The 19,091-nt window shown below is 50.9% G+C and overlaps 1 protein-coding gene across 1 annotated transcript in view; it reads left to right on the forward strand.

Annotated features, from left to right (window-relative positions):
* Positions 1-9,919: 9,919 nt before the first annotated feature.
* Positions 9,920-19,091, forward strand: part of TFG (trafficking from ER to golgi regulator) — a 132,858-nt gene continuing 123,686 nt past the window's right edge. The window contains exon 1 of the mRNA XM_078657770.1: positions 9,920-10,039. The gene's annotated coding sequence lies outside the window, so the exon portion shown is untranslated. The remainder of the gene's footprint in view (positions 10,040-19,091) is intronic.

Here is a 19,091-nt window from a genome sequence, read left to right on the forward strand (position 1 = left end):
TCCTCCTGGGCATAGCCTCACCGGCACAACGTGCATACTGCCCCTGCCGAGCCGCCTGCTGCCGCGGCGTTGCCGGCCTGCCGGCCCGCCGTGCCTACCCTCAGTGTCGCCGCGGGCCCGGATCTGAGCGACGCGGCCCGCCGGCTTCAGCCGCCGGCTTCAACGGCCAGGGACCGAAGCAGTTGCATGTGCGCATGGACCCCTTGCCGATCGCGGCCCCGATTGCCCGCTAGGCGCTTTGAGACTTCCAAGAGCTGACGGCACGGACGGCTGCAAGCGAGGGCCCTAACTGCTGTTCTTCCATAGTGATACCCAGTGAGCTGCATTGCGCCCAATCACGACTGGAGGAGCGCGCTCCCTGGAATTGGTCCGGAGCCTCGGTGTGGAGGCCGGTGCTTTGACACACGCGAACCCTGAAAGGTACTTGGGGCTGCAGGCGGGGCGCAACGTGCGGCTGCTGACATTTTCCAATTACTGGACACGTGGCGCTGCTGGTAGCACTGCCCGCGCTGCGTGACACTGCTGAGCTTCAGCCCTAAGGCCTCCTGATGTGAGACTAGCTGCTTACAGCCCGCTTGGCTCATACTACCCCCCTTTTTTCTTTTACGCTACCTGGACCCTCGCCTGCATAGGGACACTGCCATGGGGCGCTCTGACACTCGTCAGCCTAAACTGAACTTTGACAACTCTCGCAAGAGCAGCACACCGACGCAAATGCGTCCGGGCCCCAGCGAGCCGCCCCTGCAACCTGCCCCGACTGTTGCCCCTGCTGCGGACATTACGAGCCTGCTACAGGAAATGCGGCAAGGATTCGCTACCGTGGTGGAGAAGGTGGACGGCGTCACGGCCCGGCTGGACGCCTTGGTCCATAAAGTAGACCGCCATGAGGAACGCCTAACAACTGCGGAACAAAGAATCTCCGACAACACAGATGCCGCCGCGTCCCACACGACACAGTTGGCGAGGATGGATAACCTCCTCCGCATAATTGCGGCAAAGAACGAGGATTTAGAAGCACGAAGCCGCCGGAATAACATTCGTATTACCAATGTGCCGGAATCCACCGCCACAGGCAGAATGGAGCTCTATGTGGAGAAGCTACTCAAGGGCTCAATCGGAGAGGATGCCTTCTCCTCCCAGTTCATAGTGGAGAGGGCCCATCGATCGCTGGCACCTGTGCCCCAACCTGGCCTGCCACCGAGACCTATCATAGCACGGCTGCTGAACTACCGTGATCGCGACGCGGCCCTTCGAGCAGCCCGGACACAGAGATCGCTGAGGTATGAGGGCATCACTTTTTCCATCTATCCTGATTTCACGCCGATGGTTCAGGATGAGCGGCGCAAGTTCCTTCCAATAAAAAAGAAACTACGAGAAGCCCAGATAGACTATGCACTTTTGTATCCGGCAAAATTGAGGGTTACTCACCAGGGCACGCAACGCTTCTTTACCAACCCGCAGAAGGCCGAGGACTACTTTAAGACCATCCGGAAAGCACGCAGGGACGACCAGGCGCCTGAGGACGACCTAGAGAATGCTGAACCTCCTCCAGAACGTCAAGAGGACTGATTGCCTTTAGATACTACGACTTCAGCCGGCGACATACTGGTCTGTTGGCCGGTGTTGTTCCCCCGTGTGGCAGATGTGATGGGCCGTGCAAAACGGACTTACTGGACATCGCACCCCTCGTGGTAAAGTATACCAAGGACCACTCTCTCAGCCCTAGCCTCCACCGAGGGCGGTACAGACTGGAGCTACGGGTCGGGTAGTGGCAGTGCGCACCTTCAGATGGTCCCCTATTGGGTATTCCCCGCTGACCTATTGACTGTTTGGCTGTTTGCCACTCTGAAGTTGGGGGGGAGGGGGGCGAGGGAGGGAGGTTTTTGGGGATTTCATGGCTACTGGCATGTTTGGGATGCTGGGGTGGGTGGGGGGGGATTGGACTCCGTGAGGTTACGATTGCATAAAATGTGTCTATTTATACTGAACTGGTATGAGATTTGGCACTTCGGGTGCGGAAGTGGCTTTGTGCTCTGGCCCGCGTGGGCGCCTACTTCTTTATTGTCACTGTGCTCATGGCTGCTGTGAACTTGACTGCGCGACTGACATGTCTTTCATGGAATGTTCGGGGGTTAAATGATGCTAGGAAATGCAGGAATGTTATTGCTTACTTGACTAGACATCGTATACAAGTAGCTATGTTGCAAGAGACACACATGCCCGCGCGCAAGAACGCCCCGTTTGGTCTGAAATGGGCTGGGACCCGTGCATTTTCCTCTTATTCGTCCTATGCCAGAGGCGTGGCGATTCTTGTCGCCCGTAGTGTTCCTTTCCACTTCATTGGGGAAGAGGCGGACAGGGAGGGAAGATATGTCTTGTTGTGGGGGAGGGTGGGTCATAACGTCTATTTATTTGTCTCAATGTATGCACCGAATGTTGACTCACCGTTCTTTTTTTCCACATTGTGGGGCAAAATTGTTTCCATTGGGGCACGCCATATCATCTGGGGTGGTGATTTTAACTTGGCCCTGGTGCCCTCGCTTGATAGGGCAGATGGTGTTAATTCCTACAAGCCCCGAGCTCGAGAAGTTTTGGAGGGAGTGGTAGAGGAGGGTGGACTGTTTGACGCCTGGCGACAACTACATCCCCACGAGCGGGAGGGCACGCACTTCACGCATCACACCGGGACCTGGGCGCGATTAGATTACTTTTTGGTAACCCGAGGCATCACTGGGGAACTGTTGGAGGTTGATCATTTGCCCAGAACCTACTCAGATCACAGCCCTGTTAGACTGCAGTTCCGTACTCCTGGGTGGGACAATCCACGACCACAATGGAGGCTGAACCCAGACACGCTGCTTGATGAGCTTTTTCGCACGGAGCTGGGCGAAGAGATCAGGGACTTCTTCCCCAGAAACAAGGGCACAGTGGAATCTGTGGAACACATATGGGAGGCTTTCAAGGTCACTATAAGAGGCTTCTGCATTTCCAAGAGCCATGGGGTCCTGCGGGATATTCTACGTACCATTACCGCGTTGGAAAGGGAGCTGCGAACACTAGAGCTCCAAATGGTGTCAGGGGATGACTCACAACTACAGATAGCCTTTAGGGACACACTATCCAAGTATGAAGAGGAGGCTGCCAGGGAGGCGAAATACCGGGGCAAACACTGGGTGGCCCGGAGGTACTGTGAGGGGGATAGACCTGGCAAGGTGCTGGCCTCGCTCACGCGCACACCACGAGAAGGCAACACCATATTGGAGCTCACTGATGGGACTGGCACTATCATTAGAGAAGCGGATGAAATACTGACTGCATTCACGACACACTACACAACACTATACACTTCCACGGCAGAGGCGGGCGCCCCATATGCTGACTATATGAATGATGTAGCACTGTGCTGGCTTAGTGATGGCGATAGGGAGTTCCTTGCTGCGCCCTTCGAGCTTGAGGAGGTCCGCGAAGCCATTATGTCCCTCCAGAATGGGAAGGCCCCTGGGCTTGACGGCATCCCAGCCGAATTCTACAAAGCATACATCGATATTATGGCACCCGTGCTTAGCGAAGTCTTCACTGAGTCGTTAGCTGATGGGGTATTACCCCGATCTATGCGCGAAGTGGTTATCACCTCCCTTTTGAAACCTGGCAAGGACCCTACCTCCTGTGACTCTTACCGTCCACTCTCCCTTCTTAACTGTGATGTGAAGATTCTTGCTAAGGTTCTCGCCACGAGACTCTCACTGCTCATGACTAGAATTGTTCTGCCCGACCAATCTGGCTTCGTGGCAGGCAGATCCACTTCCCATAATCTCCGCACCCTTTTTTCTCTACTTCGCTCGGTCCATCCTGATATCCCGGTGGCGGCTGTTTTCCTCGACGCCACCAAGGCATTCGACTCTGTCGAATGGCCCTACCTCTTCTCGGTCCTGGAACGCATGGGGTTCCCTGCACTGTTCTTAGCCTGGGTGCGCCTACTCTACACGGACCCCACGGCGAGAGTACTGATAAATGGGAAGCTATCATCACCCATCAACCTCACGAGAGGCACCCGACAGGGGTGCCCGCTCTCACCCCTGTTGTTCGCTATTGCGGTCGAACCACTGGCGTGTCGCTTGCGCCAATTACACCGAGAGGGAGCGTTTCAATGCTTGCAGCGGCAAATCGATGTGTCCCTCTATGCGGACGACATCACGCTATATGTCAAATTCCCGGAGCTGCACCTTAACCCCCTACTCCGTGAGTTCGTCCTTTTCGGAGGGCTATCAGGAGTTCATATTAACTGGTCCAAATCTCAATTTTTTCCCCTTACGGACGCGGTCAGTGATTTCCCACTAGACTACCCGTTGGAGTGGTGCAGAGACGATCTCCGTTATTTGGGGATCCGTGTGTCGCGGGACAAAGATGAGACGCTTCGCTCCAATTATGGAGTGGCCATAACCAAACTGGCCGCCTCCGTCGATAGGTGGATCACTTTGCCACTCTCAATGGCGGGCAGGGCCTCCCTCATCAAGATGGTGATATTGCCCCGCTTTCTGTATTTTTTCCTAAATATCCCCTACTATCCTGGCGCTTTTTTCTTCAAGACACTCCGTGCCGAACTGCGCAGACTCTTTTGGGGGGGCAAATCTCCTCGACTGAAATGGTCCACGTTGACCCTTCCCTATGAGCAAGGCGGCTTCGACGTCCCCGATTTCGAAGCGTACTACCTGTGCGCACAAGCGCATTTTGCCTACCACTGGATGGCTCCTACCCCCTTCCTGCCTCACATAGCAGTGGAAGATTGGATAGCACACCCACTCCCATTGAACGGTCTGATGCACTGTCCCGAGACTTCGATCACTACGGCGCATACCTCGATCTCCTGCACGCTAGACGCGTGGCGCCGCATTGCCCGGCGGCTCCTCTGCGCGCTGCCCTATTCCCCTAAACTGCCTCTAACCTATCACCCACAACTTGCCTTACTTTCGGAACTGGGGTTTCGACGCCTCTGTACTAAACTCCATATTACTTATTGGGGTGATCTGTTCCACAACGGTCTTTTCAAAACGGTGGACCTTTTTTTCCGCACGCAAGCTCGCACGCCCCTTGCACTCTTTTATTATATTCGTCTGCGCGCGGGGATGCGGGTCATCCTTCCAGATTACCCTGCTGAACCTGCGACCTTACCGCCATTACACCACCTCTTGGAATCACAGAATGGGGCCCATTTGGTCTCAGGGCTCTACCGCCAATATCGCGGAGCTGTTCCCCTGCCGGTCTCTGCTGCCCGACTGCACTGGAATGCGGAACTCGACGCCGAAATCTCGGACGACCAATGGAAATACTGCTGTACATTGACTTCCCGCATTTCTGCCAGTTGCAGGTTGAAAATAATACATTATAAATACTTACAGAGGGTTTACTACACACCGGTCCGGAAATACAGATTCGGGCTGGCGGGTAACGACCGCTGTGAACGATGTCGAGCAGAGCATGCTGACTTTCTCCACTTGGCATGGTCCTGCCCTCGGGTTGCTGACTACTGGCGACAGGTCATTGCGGCTGTTGTACAGATGGTGAATGAGGAGATTCCTGAGGACCCTCTGGTGGCCATCCTTGGCTACACAAGGGACATATCCACGGGATGCAGAAAATTTGCCGACTTAGCATTTCTCCTGGCCAAGCGACGTGTCGCTTGCCGCTGGGGCAGAGGCAGAGCGCCCAAATTCAAGGATTGGCTAACTGATCTAACATATTGCCAGGATCAGCACTCCACCTTTTCTGAATTATTGCCTCTCACAAGTAGGCCAAGGAACATTTGGGACCCGCTGGTACACTACCTGCTTACACGTTCGGACGATGATAACTTGTCGGGCACTGAGCCCGCCATATCCCAATCGCATTAACGCCTTTGTCTGCCTGCTTGAAGTCTGGCTGCGGGCGTAGCATGTTGCTCTCCCCCGCTCGAGGGACCCCTGTGCCCCCAGCTGCCTACTCGTAGAGTATGCGACTCTAGTCTCCGGGGCGCTGCCCCCCCACGCCCCCCCCCCTCCTGTATCTATGCTCCCCCCCCTGTACGCATTGTCGAATGTCCCCTCTCCATCCGGAGAGTACTTTCCTGCATGCCACTGGAAGCTCTGCGCTGTCACCCCCACGAACTGCCGCTAACCTAGTTATTTGAGCCTATGGCATGCAACACCCTGCACATTGGCACCTGGCGCGGCCACCACGCTACACCACTACCATATATTCTTGACGCACGGCACCACACCATCGTTCACACGTAACCTCGTTGAGGAGTTGGGGTTTTTTTTTTTTTTTTTCTCTTGGGGTTTTTTTTTTTTTTTTTTTTTCTTTTTTTCTGGTTCCTGTTTTAATTGTTACAAAAATTAAGAGGGGGTTCCCTCCTCGCTCACACAAAAGCCTGTTCGACTGCATCACATCCTTTCTGGACCTGCTCCACCGGACGTCGGACGGTGATGTTACGGACTTTAATTCTGTGATGTGCCGCCGGGCCCCCGGGATGCCGGCCTCTAGGCTGTGTAATGTTGCTCAAATGTTGCTGCCGGCCTCCGGGTTGTAGGCGCCTCACGCTGTGTATCTGCTATACTCTTGTCAATAAAGCAGTTTGAACACCAAAAAAAAAAAAAAAAAAAAAAACCAGCTCTGACGCCAACCTCGCCAACTCCGAACACCTCCACTTCCAGATCCACATCGACCCCAAAACCACACTCAGAGGCACCCTCCTCTACAGACCACCAGGACCCCGCGCAAAATTCAGTGAAGACATCACGGACTTCATCACCCCACACGCGCTCCCCTCCAAAGACTACATCCTTTTGGGAGACCTCAACTTTCACCTTGAAAAGATCAACGACCGCAACACCACCACCCTCTTGGACAACCTCGCCAACCTCGGACTTAAACAACTAGTCACTTCCCCCACCCACATCGCAGGTCACACACTCGACCCCATCTTCACCTCCAGCAACCATGTCTCCTTCAGCCACACTACGGATCTCCTCTGGACCGACCACAGCTGCGTTCACTTCACCTACAACAAACCAAAACCCAACATCCACCTCCAACCTACCCTGCAAAGAAACTGGAACAAAATCACCACGGACCAAATCTCCGCATCGCTCCTTCGAAACTCCCCAGCCCTCTCCTCTAACGCTAACGAAGCCGCCGCCAACCTCACCCTATGGTTATCCAACACCGCCGACACCTTAGCTCCACTGAAAAAACGTCAAAGCAAACCTGGCAGCAAGAAAGCCTCATGGTTCAACGATGATCTCAAGAAGTCCAAGAAACTCTGCCGCTCCCTCGAAAAGGCCTGGAAAAAAGACCCAACCACCAGCACCAAGGACGCCTTCAAAAGCGCCACCCGCACTCACCACCAACTGATCCGAAAAGCCAAGAAAACAGCATTCAAGGATCGACTTGACAACAACGCCCACAACAGCAAGGAACTTTTCAACATCGTCAAGGAATTTTCCAATCCCTCGGCCAACTCCAACGACATCACCCCCTCTCAAACCCTCTGCGACTCCCTAGCCTCATTTTTCCACAACAAGATTGCAGACATCCACAACAGCTTTGACAACCAACCCGGAAACCAACCCACCCTACCATCTGCTGACCATCTTCCCCCCGTGAACACCCTTAACACCTGGAACCCAATCTCCACTGAGGACACCATCCGCCTGATGAATTCCATCCACTCAGGATCCCCCACAGACCCATGCCCTCACCACATCTTCAACAAAGCAGACTCCGTCATAGCACCGCACCTCCGAGACGTCATCAACTGCTCCTTTAACTCCGCCACCTTCCCGGAAGACTGGAAACACGCTGAACTCACCGCCCTTCTGAAAAAACCAACAGCGGACCCCACCGAACTCAAAAATTACCGCCCCATCTCGCTTCTTCCATTCCCGGCCAAAGTCATCGAGAAAGCTGTCAACAACCAGCTCGCCGCATTCCTCGAAACCAACAAATCCCTCGACTCCTCACAGTCTGGCTTCCGAGCAAAACACAGCACTGAGACCGCCCTCATCGCAGCAACAGACGACATTCGAACTCTACTGGACAATGGAGACACAGTCGCCCTCATCCTCCTTGACCTCTCTGCAGCTTTCGACACAGTCTGCCACAGCACCCTTTTACAACGCCTCAATAACATCGGAATCCAAGGAAAAGCACTTGAATGGATCACCTCGTTCCTCACCGGAAGAACCCAGAGAGTCCGCCTTCCTCCATTCAAGTCCGAGGCCTCTGAAGTCATCTGCGGCGTACCACAAGGATCCTCACTCAGTCCCACCCTCTTCAACGTATACATGAGCCCCCTCGCGGCCATCGCCCGCCAACACAACCTCAACATCATCTCTTACGCGGACGACACTCAACTGATCCTTTCTCTCACCAATGACCCCAGCACCGCCAAAACTAACCTACACGAAGGAATGAAAGAAGTTGCCGAATGGATGAAACAAAGCCGTCTGAAACTGAACTCAGACAAAACAGAAGTCCTCATCCTAGGTACATCCCCCTCTGCATGGGACGACTCCTGGTGGCCGGAAGCCCTCGGAAAAGCACCCATCCCGACAGACCACGCACGTAACCTAGGCGTTATCCTGGACTCTTCACTCTCAATGAACAGACAAATCAGCGCCGTATCCTCTTCCTGCTTCAACATTCTTCGCATGCTCAGGAAAACATTTCGCTGGATCCCCACCGATACAAGGAAAACAGTCACCCACGCTCTGGTCACGAGCCGACTGGACTACGGAAACACCCTCTACGCAGGTACTACCGTAAAACTCCAGAAGAAACTCCAACGAATCCAAAACGCCTCAGCCAGGATCATATTAGACATCCTGCGCAACGAACACATCTCTGGTCACCTTAAAGACCTCCACTGGCTACCCGTCAATAAGAGGATCACCTTCCGACTACTTACCCACGCACACAAATCACTCTACGACATCGGACCAGACTGCCTCAACTCACGACTGTCCTTCTACACCCCCCCCCCGCCAACTACGGTCTTCCAGCCAAGCCCTCGCCACTGTACCTCGCATCAACAGAACCACCATGGGAGGCAGATCCTTTTCATACCTGGCTGCTAAAACATGGAACTCACTCCCCGCTTACCTTCGCCTTACCCAGAACCACCTAGCATTCAGAAAGCAACTTAAAACTTGGATATTTGACAAGTAATCCTCCTCCCCTTCCTAAGCGCCTTGAAACCCCCTGGGTATGTAGTGCGCTATAAAAATTATATGACTTGACTTGACAACATGAAAATGACTTCTAGAGTAGTTGAATGATCATTCAACAACTCTGGGATGGCTTCTAAAGTAATCCTGTTTGACCTTGGCTTTGGTAATACAGAATTACAAAATAACTTTTGTACATAACGTACTCTAACCTACTAGAATACGCTTTTTATAAGGTGACTGTACCCCGAAATGTTCGATTTATGAACCTCAGCTCCATCAATGTTGTCTGACTAGTCAACTTAGCTGCAGCAGCAGAGAGCAAATCGAACTGCAGTCACGGAACAAATTGAGCATACAGTGCAATTAAAACGACACAACCGACACCTGCCCGCCGCACACTATTGAGCAGTCAAAGTCCTCCGAGTACCAAGGATGTGAGCAGCAGACGCAGACCACAGTGGACTGTCCCACCAGCCGGACCTATCAGTCGTGCAAACATCCGAACAGGACCTGTGTCCTCCTCCATGCCTTGCAGACTCTGGCTGCTGGCTTTAGATGATGAGGCCGTGCCCGTTCACGTACAGTGTACTTAGACGAAGCCGCTTGAATATTCACTCATTATGTCTACTGCGCTAGGATTGGCTGAGGTGCCGAAAAATGCGCCAACCATATGACCCCGTACACATTCCCAGTTTCTCCCACTAGTAGAAAGTGTTCAACCTTAGGATTGGTTGTGAGGTTACCCGGAAGTGCTGAAATCACGGACAAATGACATCCGTTAAAAGATCTGCAACTGGCAACGGATCTTAGGCTGAGTTCACGGACGATTCCGTGTAAGTATCGGACATTTTTCTTTACAGTTAATCTCTATAAGCAGTGGATCTGAAACTGGGGTGTGGCTACTACCCGGGAATTGAAAGGCATCGGATTTAGCTAAGGGAGGTCGGGGAAACAAGCTATAGCTTAGTGAAAAGAATCCGGGCAGCCGGACCGCTGTGAGAACTGAATAATACCATTCACTGGGGGTTTAAAGGAGTCCGTCAGGTGGAAGTTCCGATTAGGGTGGCGGCTCTTGCAACCGGTCTGTTCTTGATTTTATATGCCTCGCCCTTTGACTCTGAGTGCCACGAACATGATTAGGGTGATCTGTGCGGATTATGTTAGACTTGTGGCGGGTCAGGTTTCTAGTGACTGTCGGGAATATTTTAAGAAGCCCTCTCCACCCCAATTACCACCAGCTTATAACTTAAGGCGAAGACTTCGCTTCTTACGTGGCAGGGACAGATTTCACTGAATTCTTCTCGGTGGCCCCACCCATTGCCTTGATTGGCTCCCTCAAGCGGTGATTGGGTAGCGCCAGTCGTACGTCACTCTGTGGACTTTAAATGCCTGTTGGTCTACTGACGGCACAGCATGAGTTTGCGGTAACAACTGGCCAGTAGGTGTCGGGACGTGTACCCTGCATCGAAGACCTAGGGTGCAGACCACTGTTTATTTCAAGTTTAGTTATTTATTTATGCGTTTTTATATAGCGCGGACTTTACCCGAAGGCGTCAGAGCGCTTCACAATAGGAACAATAATGATACATGAGGAGAAAATTACAAGTCAGCATGTTAAAAAAGCAAACATTAAGTTACATGAGGCAAAAGTGACAGTTGTGAGCAAACAAAACACGAGGTAGCAAACGGTGCAATGCAGGAGGAAAAAGTGACGTGTGCATGTTACCAGAGAAAACAAAGTACAATTTGAGGTATAATACTGCAATATATGGCAGACACTCAAGAGCAAATGTTACATAGGCAGTGGTCGCACTTGTGCAAGTATCTAAAGCAAACAAAATGTAAGAGGTAGTAAACTGTGTGTTACAAGAGAAAAGTGGCGTGTGCATGTTACAAAAGAGTACCAAACACAGGTACAAGGATAATACTGCAATAAACAGCTAACACTCCGACCACAAGAACACACTGGGAAGGCACTTCCGTAGTCATGGAAAGTAGAATTTTCTATAATGGAAGGTCTTACTTCAGGTAATAGGGCGTGAATTAAGTTTGGAAGTGTCTTTGGAGGAGTAGAACTTTGAGGTCCGTTTTGAAGGCCTGGGAGGAGGTGGTGGTCCGGAGCTGAGGCGGAAGTGAGTTCCAGATTCTCACTGCGTTGCCTGAAAAGGATTGGGCCATCGATCTTTCCTTCTTGAAAGTAGGAAGTTCAAGCAGTACATTTTCCGCACAACGTGATGGTCTAGAGCCTCCAGAGAGTTTCAGTTTATTCGCCAGATAGCGAGGAGAGGAGGAGTGCAAGGCTTTGTGGGTGATACAGGCAGTGTTGTAGATAGCTCTAGCCTCGATGGGAAGCCAGCGGAGGGTGGATAACATCGGTGTGATGTGGTCGCTTCTTTTGGCCCCATAGATGAAACGAGCTGCTGAATGGAGAACAGATTTAAGGGGGGACAGGTGGGATCTGGGGAGGCCAGTAAGAAGAGAATTGCAGTAGTCCAGTCTGGAGAGGACCAGCGACTGCACCAGGGTTTTATTTTTTTTTGCAGTTTTATATAGCGCGATCTTGACCCGAACCAGGTATCCGAGCGCTTTACATAGCACCAGTTACGTTACATGAGGATACACATTCATTTTGTTATATATGAGGACACACATTCATTTTGTTAGGCACGGGGAGATTAAGTGAAATGTCCAGAATCACAGGATGTTTTAGCGACATTACCGAGACTCAAACCCAGGTCCGAGGTCGAGCGCCCTAGCCGTTAGGCCAACTCCTCTTGCTCTTGCTCCGGGAAAAAGCGACGAATTCCCCAAAGAAGGCGCAATAGGTATCGAGCAGACTTTGCAATGGAATTGATGTGGGGGATTAGATTGAGTTTTTTGTCGAGTATGACACCAAGGGATTTTGCGCTGTTGACAATGATGGGTTGTTTGTTAAGTAGATTAATCTGATCCATCCATGATTGAACCGGGGGAGGAGAGAGTGAAGAGGAGAGGAGGACATGAGGTCTACATGAGCCCCCTCGCGGCCATCGCACGCCAGCACAACCTCAACATCATCTCCTACGCGGACGACACCCAGCTGATCCTCTCCCTGACCAACGACCCCGCCGCCGCCAGAGCCAACCTTCACGAAGGGATGAAAGACGTAGCCGAGTGGATGACGACCAGCCGCCTGAAACTAAACTCAGACAAGACGGAAGTCCTCATCCTGGGCTCCTCGCCCTCCGCCTGGGACAACTCCTGGTGGCCCCCCGCCCTGGGCACCGCACAGCACCCAAACCGACAGACCACGCACGCAACCTGGGCTTCATCCTGGACTCCTCCCTCTCCATGACCAGACAAGTCAACGCCGTCTCCTCGTCGTGCTTCAACATCCTGCGCATGCTACGGAAGATCTTCCGGTGGATCCCCACCGAGACCAGGAAGACGGTCACCCAGGCCCTCGTCACCAGCCGTCTGGACTACGGCAACGCCCTCTACGCCGGAACCACCGCCAAGCTCCAGAAGAGACTCCAGCGGATCCAGAACACCTCAGCCAGACTCATCCTCGACATCCCACGACACAGCCACATCTCCGGACATCTGAGAGACCTCCATTGGCTCCCCGTCAACAAAAGAATCACCTTCCGTCTCCTCACCCACGCACACAAAGCCCTTCACGATCAGGGCCCGAGCTACCTCAACAACCGCATCAACTTCTACGCTCCCAAACGCCACCTCCGTTCAGCCAGTCACGCCCTCGCCGCCGATCCCCGCGTCCGAAGAGCGACAACAGGAGGAAGGTCCTTCTCCTACCTGGCCGCCAAGACCTGGAACTCCCTCCCGACCGACCTGCGCCTGACCCAAGACCACCTCTCCTTCAGGAAGAAGCTCAAGACCTGGCTGTTCGAGCAGTAGCAGCACCCCCCCCCCCTCCCCCAAGCGCCTTGAGACCCTCCGGGTAAGTAGTGCGCTCTACAAATGTCTTGATTGATTAGGAGGAGGAATTCAGTTTTGGAGGGATTCAGAATCAGTAGATGAGTTGACATCCAGTTTTGAATGGAGTCAAGAATAGAGCTTAGGATGGCGAGATCGTGAGTGGAGGCAACCTTGAGGTAGATTTGAGTGTCATCTGCATAGAGATGATAGTGGATCCCGGATTTACTTAGGAGATTTCCCAGTGGTTCTAAATAGAGATTGAACAATGTGGGTGCAAGTATAGAGCCTTGAGGAACACCTTGACCTGCCGCCAAAGGCGATGACAGACTGTTCGCTATTTTGATCATTTGGGATCTATCGGAAAAGAAGAAAGCAAACCATTTAAGCACAGTGCCCTCCAAGCCCATTCTCTGTTGCAGAGTGTTGAGGAGAGTGTTGTGATTGACAGTGTCAAAGGCTGCAGAGAGGTCGAGGAGAATTAGAAGACAAGACCCTCCCGAATCGAGTATCCTCAGCGCGTCATCAACCACTTGCAGTAAGGCTGTTTCAGTGCTGTAGTTTTGGATGAAGCCGGACTGACAACTGTCAAGAAGATCATTGTCCTTGATATGACGAGAGAGGTGTTTCGCTACACATCTCTCTGTGATCTTTGCAAGAAAGGGTAGGTTAGTGATGGGGCGGAAGTTGTTGAGGTAATTCGCATCAACAGTGGTTTTTTTAAGCAGAGGGGTGACCTGCCCAGTTTTGAAGGAGACAGGTAGGGAGCCTTGACAGAGGGAGAGGTAAACCAGAGTGGTCCAATAGGAAAGAGAATGGGTTGCCGCTCGTATTCCTTGCCTGACTCTGTGCCCTTCACGAAGGATTTGTGCTCCGTGTCTGGAAGCTGAAGGCTGCTCCGCCTCGAGGCGCTATCTTTTGGGACCTGGGAGCTCGTGTGCTCCACACCGGATTTTCAGTGCCAGCGGAGGGAGAGAGCCCTTTATTACATCAGTGGAAGCGGGACTGCGAGGCCCAGAGGTGTTAGCGCTTGCTGATTGCGCGCACCTTGTGCCTCTTCCCGCCCCCTCTCTGAAGGCTTCTTCACTTCTCGCGGCCCCCGCTCCGCGGGTTGCCGCTCGTATTCCTTGCCTGACTCTGTGCCCTTCACGAAGGATTTGTGCTCCGTGTCTGGAAGCTGAAGGCTGCTCCGCCTCGAGGCACTATCTTTTGGGACCTGGGAGCTCGTGTGCTCCACACCGGATTTTCAGTGCCAGCGGAGGGAGAGAGCCCTTTATTACATCAGTGGAAGCGGGACTGCGAGGCCCAGAGGTGTTAGCGCTTGCTGATTGCGCGCACCTGGTGCCTCTTCCCGCCCCCTCTCTGAAGGCTTCTTCACTTCTCGCGGCCCCCGCTCCGCAGGGTGCCGCTCGTATTCCTTGCCTGACTCTGTGCCCTTCACGAAGGATTTGTGCTCCGTGTCTGGAAGCTGAAGGCTGCTCCGCCTCGAGGCGCTATCTTTTGGGACCTGGGAGCTCGTGTGCTCCACACCGGATTTTCAGTGCCAGCGGAGGGAGAGAGCCCTTTATTACATCAGTGGAAGCGGGACTGCGAGGCCCAGAGGTGTTAGCGCTTGCTGATTGCGCGCACCTGGTGCCTCTTCCCGCCCCCTCTTCCTACTACTTAGCCTTGCAGCCTAACGCGGGACGCGCGCGGACGAAGACCGGACAAAGAGCGGGCCCTCTGTGGCCCTTAGTGGCCGAGGTAGGCTGGGCTGGGCCCGGTTACTTACATCGACTGCCTCATTTTAATCGTGTTTCTTTTTGACTATTTGATATACGTCGGACTGTCCGAGGAAGTCTTATCTATTGAAACTGCTCCGTAACTTCCTCGAACTCTACATCTGGTTGGTCTCCATTGCATCTCCAGGACTATATATATTATTTAGGAGCATTATTTTAATATTTGTTATCACTCTTCTGGAAGTAAAGTACTTTTGTATCACAATTTTGTGGGTTAAACTTCAAAAAAGATGTCTAAAATATTGCGCTCAGGAAGGGAAGTGGGAGGCACACTGGGCACACAAAAAGATCTTATTCGTATAAGAAATAAATCTGTTAATAATCCCCCATTGAAGGGTCAATGCCAACTCTTTGATCTTTGGGATTTGCCCACCCCTAAGAACGCTAATATGTCTATGAAAAAAGCCCCCGGTGCCATGGTCCAGGAGGTTCATACTCAAGTTATTACATCTTCCCCGCCTATTTCTGTGCAGCCCGCAGTTCAACAATCTGTACTACTGGTGTCCTCTTCCCTTGTTCATTCTGAAGGGAAGGGAGAGAGTAAGGTTGATCTACCTGGACCTGTAGGGGAACCTATGAATCATCCACTTTTGCCTCATACTCCGCAGAATGATGGGCTGGGTGGTGACCTGTCATCACTATCCATAGACCCTGAACTCTGCGGTCGATATTTAAATACAGCTAAAGTGGAGACTCAGGCCCCTATTAAACCTTCGGGGGGTGCGACTCCTTCTGGGCTTATGTTGTATAGTAGTACCCCTTCGTTAAATGGTCAGGACATGTCTAATCTGTTAGATGCTTCTGGGTCTCTGGGTCTTAACCTATCGGGTATATGCCGTCCACTGGAGGCGTGCGAAAAACCTATTTCTGAATCCATGATTGCCTTGGAACAATTATTAGCATCGATTCTATCTCTTTTGGGGAAATTTGTTGGCAGCTCAGATTGTATCTTGGACTCAGTTACCCAAATTTTGAAGGCTTTGTTACAAAAGTCATCTGATATGAGATGTGTTATCCCTCCCATGACTGAACATAGCCTGCCAGTGGGGGAAATAAATGTGCCTTCAGCGGTCTCTAATATGAAGGCTGCGACAGCAGTTCTGAAATCACACACTGTAGCTATCCCCTTAACTGCAGTACCAAACTGTATTAAGAACTCAGTTTTAGAGATCGAGGAGGAAAACAAATCCATCTCCGGCCCTAAAGGGGTTCAAGACCTATTCTCCATCTTCATGTCCGAGAATAAAAAAGAAGCGAATGCTTCTAAATATGAGGTAAAGGTAAAAACTGGTAAATATGGAAACAATAAAGGGAATAAAAGGAAACCAATTCGAAAACATAGGAAGAAAAGGCAGCGTCGGATAATTTTTCAAAATCGTTCGGCGGAAGGGCAGAATGAAGAAGTTGAATTGGAACCCTCCTCTTTATCCGCAAAGGCGGATGTTGAATTGAATTCATTTATTCCTACACCCTTAAAGGTCGAAAGTGAACCGTGTCCTCCAACTTCTCCGGAAGTCTTGTCACAAATAGGGGGCCATTTTCCAAGTCTTTCTCTACCACCTGTGAGTGGAGTCCCAACTCTTTATCCATCTGGGTCTCTTAACCCCTTGGCTCCTCCTTTTTCTACAGCCTTAGAGACTGGTGACTGCCATCTATTGGATCGCCCCCAAACAACATTAAAAGCACCAGTGGACACTCTTGTGCTAGACTTTTTACCTCTATTTGATGCTGACCTTCCCTTAAACAGAGCCTGGCTACTTAAGCGCTTTAGTGAGAGTGAAAGTCTCCACCATATCCAAACTAGGGACATTGAGTTAGTTACCCTGTTTGGTGAAGTCAAGGTTTCTAGTATAAGGGTTAAATTTTATTCTCCTATTATTGTAAACTTGATACTGCAGCAAGCTGAGATTTTTCAACGCACAGGTATTGATATTCTCCCGATCTTCAACCTTGGCAATATAAACCACTCCTTTGGGGAGGTATTTGGAAGAGATGTGTTTAAGGGAGCAGCGTCTTCCCTTGGGGATCTGAAGATTCGGGTCTCTAAGGGAAAACGCTCGGTTTTGCAAGTGAAGCCACTTCCGCTAACGCAGAATTCCTCTCTTATAGAGGATAATGATCGGTGGAACTGGCTGCATAGTGCCTTATCTACAAAAACTAAAGATAACCCCAGATTGTTTCATCATCTTTAACACTTCACTTAAAATTATTTCTTGGAACGCGGCAGGGATTCATAGTTGCCCAGAGAAATTTGATTTCCTATTCTCTCTAGGAGCTAATGTGATTTGTTTACAGGAAACTTGGTGTGTCAATACGTTGAATGTTTCTAAGGATTACTATGTCTTGGAAGTGCCTGCTGCCCCTTCCAAGAAAGGGCACGCTAGGGGGGGAATCGCCTGTTTATTATCAAATAAATTGCAATGGAGATTCTCCCATTATATTGATTCCAGTAAACTTTTCCACGCTATAACCATTGAAAACCTGTTTAATAATAGCATAAAGTCCCCCATCGTGATTTTAAATGTGTATATTCCTCCAGAAGAGTGTTTTAATGTGTTACTGAAGCAGGTATTTCGTTATATAGATCAAATTAAAAATGTCCCATCCCCTCCAGAAATTTTGCTTGTGGGAGACTTGAATAGCAAAATTTCTAATGTTAGTCTGGAACTCTTTAGGAATAAGTCTAAAGAAGAGGCGTACTTTGTCCCTCAAGCTCTTTTTCCCGATAAGTTAGTGACAAATAAAAGAGGGAAGATCTTGCTAAAAGAATTAGCGGTCGTCGACGGACTTATATTAAATGGGAGATTCCCGTCGGACGGGCCTGCAAAATTCACCCACAAGTCTCCCTTTGGGTCTTCCATCTTGGATTATGCAATCGCTGACTATGGCCTGTTACCATCTATTCAGGACTTTAAGATTATACCTACTCCTCTGAGTGACCATAGTATATTATTTGTAACTATTTCCTTAAATCCTCTGTCCACTGCACCTTGGTCTCTCAATGGCAGTGACGCTGCCTTCCACGCTTCTTCGGGAAGGTGCTTTTGGAATCCCTCAGCCATTAATGGGGTGCAGAATTTTCTATCCGATACCCTTTTAGTTTTAAATGAGTGGCGTGGGAATGAAATAGTATACTTTGAAGAATTCTTGCGTAAGATCATCTCTTATGCTAATAAATCTTCCCGACCTAGAAGAGGGGTAGAGGTTCCCAGTATACTGCGTATCCTGAATAAGGAAATCAATAATCTAGTCCGTGAACAATATCTAGATAGAGGTACGGAACGTGGAAAAGAAATTTCCAGGCTAAAAAGAAAGAGAAGTAGACTTAAACTAAAAATAAAAAAGGTTAAGGAAGACAACGTCTGGATCAATTTAAGGGAATCTGTTGTTCATGGCAGGATCAGAGAATTTTGGGCAATAATCGGTAAGGGGTGTGGATCTAGACTAAGCCCCTCCCCTATCCCTATAGCGGAAGAGGTATGGATCACTTATATTCGGGACCTTTATGCAGGGAATTGCACTTCTGGTGCTATTGCCTCTGATGATATTCCAGGTGATGATACCTCCATTGGTCCCACCCCGGAAGGCCTTATTAATTACCCCATAGAAAAAGAAATTGAGATGGCCATAAAAAACATGCGTGTCTCCGGGGCAATGGGCCCAGATGAACTCCCCATGACGGTCCTGAAACAGGATCCTGCAACGTGGAGTAAAATTCTGTATCCCTTGTATAAAGCCTGTTTTGTGTCTAAAATGGTACCTGCCTCTTGGAGGGGGAGTATCTTGGTCCCCATTTTTAAGAAGGGAACTAGGGATAGCCCCAGTAATTATCGTTTGATTGCTCTCCTCGACTCAATCGGAAAGGTCTTTGCGAAATGTCTTTTAGGATCCCTCTCCGCTTGGGTTGAGGAGAATAACATCCTGCCGTTTGAACAGACTGGCTTCCGCAGGGACCACGGGACGTTAGATAACCTCACCGCTCTTCATGTGGTCACAGATAAATATGTACAGGTGAGAGGAGGAGTAGTGTATGCTGCCTTTATAGATTTCTCCACGGCGTTCGACAAAGTTGATCGTCGAACGCTGTGGAGAAAATTGGCGGCGCTTGGTCTCCCATCTTCTCTGTTGGAGTTGGTGCGGGCCCTCCATACAGAGACCTGGTGTAGGGTCCTGCTGGGGGGTGAAAGGG

Source organism: Lissotriton helveticus, chromosome 8 (assembly GCF_964261635.1).
Source record: "Lissotriton helveticus chromosome 8, aLisHel1.1, whole genome shotgun sequence".
Classification (NCBI taxonomy): domain Eukaryota; kingdom Metazoa; phylum Chordata; class Amphibia; order Caudata; family Salamandridae; genus Lissotriton; species Lissotriton helveticus.